Here is a 4,534-nt window from a genome sequence, read left to right as displayed (position 1 = left end):
TGAGAATAATGGTAAAGTACAATAACAACAGAAACAGGGAATTGTGTGATATGAATGGAGGCATGTTTTGGTGCAGCATCACCTGAGTCAGGATCCAGTTTGATAGACACGTGGCAGGTTCTACTGGAGTAATAGCTGAGACAGGGTCTTGTGAAATGCAACTAAAAACATGTTCTAGTTTTCTATAACCAGAGATAAGCTCTAGTGCAGTGCCAACTGGGGCATGGCTTATTGTAACTTTAGCCGAGACCTGCTTCAGTGCAGTCATGACTGAGGTAGTGCCAACTGTATTGTGGCCCTCGTCCAGTACATTAACAACTGTGGCTGAGCCAATTACAGTCACAACTGAGAGATGACCTACTCTAATATGACCAGAGACATGTCCTAGTGTAATAGAAACAGAAACGGCGTCTAATTTAATATGAACAGAGACAGTGCCAAATGCAGTAATAATTGAGACAGCGCCTGCTTCATGTGATGTGAGCAATGACGGTTTCACTGCCATCCACTGGTCAAACATTGCTATTACAGGTGTTGTGAAAATGTCGATTCCATTTACTGTTTCTGAGATCAATGGTTAAAATCAGAAATAATGGAAAACTTAGTCGGCAGGATTCGAACCTGCGCGGGGTAACCCCAATGGATTTCAAATCCATCGCCTTAACCACTCGGCCACGACTAAAGACTTTGGCGGAAGGCCTGTATTATTTATACGAAATCATAGAATAGTTGCAGCAGAGACAAGAGGGTCTTCTTCTCGCCCTGTCACTGTCACAACCCGACCTTTTCCCCATAACCCTGCAATTTATATTGTCCCTCCTCGTTCTCCCTCCCAAACTGGGAATGGAAGAGTGAGAATGAAAGAGGAAGAGAAGTGATGGGTTTTGTAGATCCCAGGGGAAAGAGACTCCAGGATCAGTTCATTGTGACAGTTCACACAGCAACAAGAAAACAACATTCCCTGATGAGGACCAAACCCGGGCGGCAGGAGTGGGAACGCCGAATAATAGCACGTTTAGTTCAAACACAGAAGATGTGTTCAGCCAATAACAGCATCGAGTGTGTTAGACATGAACATGAAGTGAACAGTGAGGTGAAATAGTGCCACAAACTGCGGATGTACAACTTCCAATTTCCAAAACCCACCAACCTCATCAATGCGGCTCCTCTGAAACTTTCAAGTCAAATATTGATCCTTTATAAGGTGCCGTTCCCAGAACTATACACAGTCCTCCAGGTGTGATCTAACCAGGGCTTTGCATAGCTGTAGCAAACCTTTCCCTCTTTAGTATAACAGCCTCTGTTACAGGGTATACAGCAAGAGATATTAGATTGTATAGATCGAATCAGAAAAATATGGAGATGCTTCATCAGAATAAAATTCCTTTTCAAATTCCATTTGAAATGAACTTGATTGTTTCGAAAGCTGTATAAGAATCCCCAGCCCACATCTCTGTGTCATTGGGTCAGGCAAACTCTGTTAATTTTCACACACTGAGCATGGACACGGCAGAAGCTCCTGTACCTCTTTCAGTATTGTTTTTCTTAACCTCAGAGTTTTCAAAAGGGAATTGGACAATGACTTGAAAGGAAGAAAAAAAAATCAGTGTTATGGAGAAAGGGAAGGAAATTGAGTCTAATTGAAAGAACAATGTAAAAGGCTGATAATGATATGATGATTGAGTGGTCTCCTCAAGCGGTATGCCATTTTATGATGACATTATCAGGTTAATTTGACGACAGCATTTCTAAATCTGTCACCCGAATTCCATTTCTGTAAAGCAAGGACCCAAAGTGCTGCTGCAGGACCTCACAGTTTAACATGATGTGTAGGTGCCTCTGGCTTTGTCAGGTATTGTTCTGTAGTGAACTGGTTATCACATGTGCACGAAATCACCAAGCCTCCTTCGACAGTACCTTCCAAACCCATAACCATTACTACCTGGAAAGACAAGGGCAGCAAATAGATGGGAACACTACCACCTGGAATTTCCTCTCCAAGTCACTCACCATTCTGACTTGGAAATATGGCGCTGTTTCTTCACTGTCGCTGGTTCAATATCCTGGAACTCCCTTCCTAAAAGCACTTTGGGTGTACCTACACCACATGGACAGTTGCATTTCAAGAAGGAAGCTCAGCACCACCTTCTCAAGGGCAACTAGGGATGGGCAATAAATGCTGGCCCAGCCAGCGAAACCCACATCCCGAGAATAAATTGCAAACTGTCTGCAGAATTTTTGTTTTTATGCAGAATTAATCATCGGCTAAATAAAATTAAAACCAACCAAACACCCCTTCCTTCTTACTTCCGTTCATCTCCATTCAGGATCATAATTCTTCTTATCCGTGTTATTAACGTTATTTCAGTTGCAAACATTCACTAAATTTGCAGTCTGAAATGGAACAATAATTGGTCAAGTTGGTGACATCCTTGCTTTCTGGGCCTTTGTCTCTCCTTCGGCCTCTGTTACTCTCGGTGTATGTGTCTGTGTGTGTTACTCTGTGTGTGTCAATGTGGTTCAGTCCCCTGAGGAGTTGAATACATTTTTACCATCACAAACTATATTCGCATTGGCTAATCCATTTTAACTGTGCCTTTTATTGTAATTTCAGGCTTCTTTCATGAGAGAAACGTTTCTCCCCAAAATGACACGTTTATATAAAACACAATCAATATGCATTATCACACAGTCCCAGGTTGTTATTGGGTTCTTAAGCGACAATGAGAAAAAAAATCCAACTCTCCTGTGCCCAACGAGTCCCAACAGCAATGATATTTTTATCTGAATATTAATTTCAAATATAATTTAACAACTGACCAACCATGCACCTACAAATAACACATTCGAAATCTATGAAGCTATTGGATTCAAATAACCCCATTACTTATTCTCTCTTCCTCAGCTCCATAGTGAGTGAGACAGGGAAAATCAGAAAAGCAGCAACATTCCGGCCGCGCACTCTCCAATCACCAGCTGCCAGCAGAAAGATACAGTCGCTTTGCTGAGTGTTTATTCTGTGAAATGGTGAAGAGCGAATATAAGACGCTTGTAAGATACTGCGTTCAGTTAATATCCAACAACAAACAGGAACAAGGCAGCTTTTCTCTCACTTAAAAGGGCAAGTTTTTATAATGCTACAGCATACAACAACAACTTATATTTAGAAAGCGCCTTTAACCTGTTGAAACGTCACAAAGCGTCCGCCATGGTCATTATATAACAAAGTGTGACGCTGAGCCCCATAGTCGGACAGCTGACTAAAAGCTCTGTCAAAGGGGGAGGCTTTAAGAACTGTATTAAATGAGAAAAGTATCGATATCATGTTCCATCCAACAGTAATGCTTCTTCTCATTGGCTGAAGAAGCCACTTGTGTTCAACTTGAACAGACCATTTAGCCGGAGAAAGTTGACTGGTGAAAGAGATCGGGAAAGAAAAAATTCCAAAAGTCGCCTCCTTGAGCCAAATTTCCAGCAGCTTCCTGATGGCCGACTGGTTCAGGTTCAGCACTTTCACTGCATCACCCCAGGTTTGATTCCCTGTCAGGGAATTGAGACTTTCTGCTCTTGGGCGAACTGCTAAAACCAACATTATTGTCTTCCTGGCTGAAAACAACACAGAACAGTTCTGTCACATTCAGGGCAATGAGAGTTGAAGTTTCACATCAGAACTGAAATGTCTCACGTGCAACAAGTCAAGAATAAATCCAGAGTCGGAGTGAGGAAGTGAAAATAAAAGAGAAGGGCTATGATAGGTTACAAAGCACTGACTATAGAGCTGGTTATGCGAGGCAGAATATTATTCCTGTATTACCCATGTTACCTTCAATTCTAATTTCCTTATTTATCCCATTCCCAACATTCCCACTACAGTTTGGTGGCATATAAACAATTCCCACTAATGTTTGATGCCTCCTACTGTTTATTAGCTCCACCCAAACTTATTCTTTAATCTAAGATCCTCTCCCACTAATGTGCGGATCTGCTCCCTTATTAACAGCACTAACCCACCCCCTTTTCCTTTTTGCCCATCCTTCTTAAATGACGATTGCTCTTGAATATTCAGATCAACCAATCACACTGCTCTGTCAAAGCAGAACACATGGCCGATTGGATAATTTATTTGCTGTAACTTTCTGCCATTTTGTGTTTCCCAACACCCCAGTTGTATCTCTCTAAGTTTTACTACCATTTTATAACTCAATCCATCGAGATGTAACCTCTGCCCTTCTATCCAACGCTTTGAATTCAAGACAATGAGCAAATTCAGCGGGTTTTCTTGTCATTTCTAGCACTGAATTTGACACCTGACTCGTTCAACGGCAATTACATAGTCTCAACCGTTCACCCCTTCAAAATGAACCTGTTATGTTGCTTCTTGCAGTGCATCTGCTGAGCAACATAAGCTCATCCCAGTTCCGCTTTCATCATAGTGAAATCCAGTGTGAAAATATGAACAATTTGAAAGCTTAACAACGTGCACAAGACTGGAAGGAGAATGTGGCTGTGGATAATTCACACTGTGCACATTCCT

The 4,534-nt window shown here is 41.8% G+C and overlaps 1 non-coding gene across 1 annotated transcript; it reads right to left on the bottom strand.

The window, feature by feature from the left end:
• Positions 1–600: 600 nt before the first annotated feature.
• trnas-uga (transfer RNA serine (anticodon UGA)) lies at positions 601–682 on the bottom strand. Its single transcript has one exon. It is a non-coding gene; the product is annotated as a tRNA-Ser (tRNA).
• Between the last annotated feature and the right edge of the window lie 3,852 nt (positions 683–4,534).

Source organism: Cetorhinus maximus, chromosome 23 (genome assembly GCF_964194155.1).
Source record: "Cetorhinus maximus chromosome 23, sCetMax3.hap1.1, whole genome shotgun sequence".
NCBI lineage: Eukaryota > Metazoa > Chordata > Chondrichthyes > Lamniformes > Cetorhinidae > Cetorhinus > Cetorhinus maximus.
This window is presented reverse-complemented; position numbering and strand designations above follow the sequence as displayed.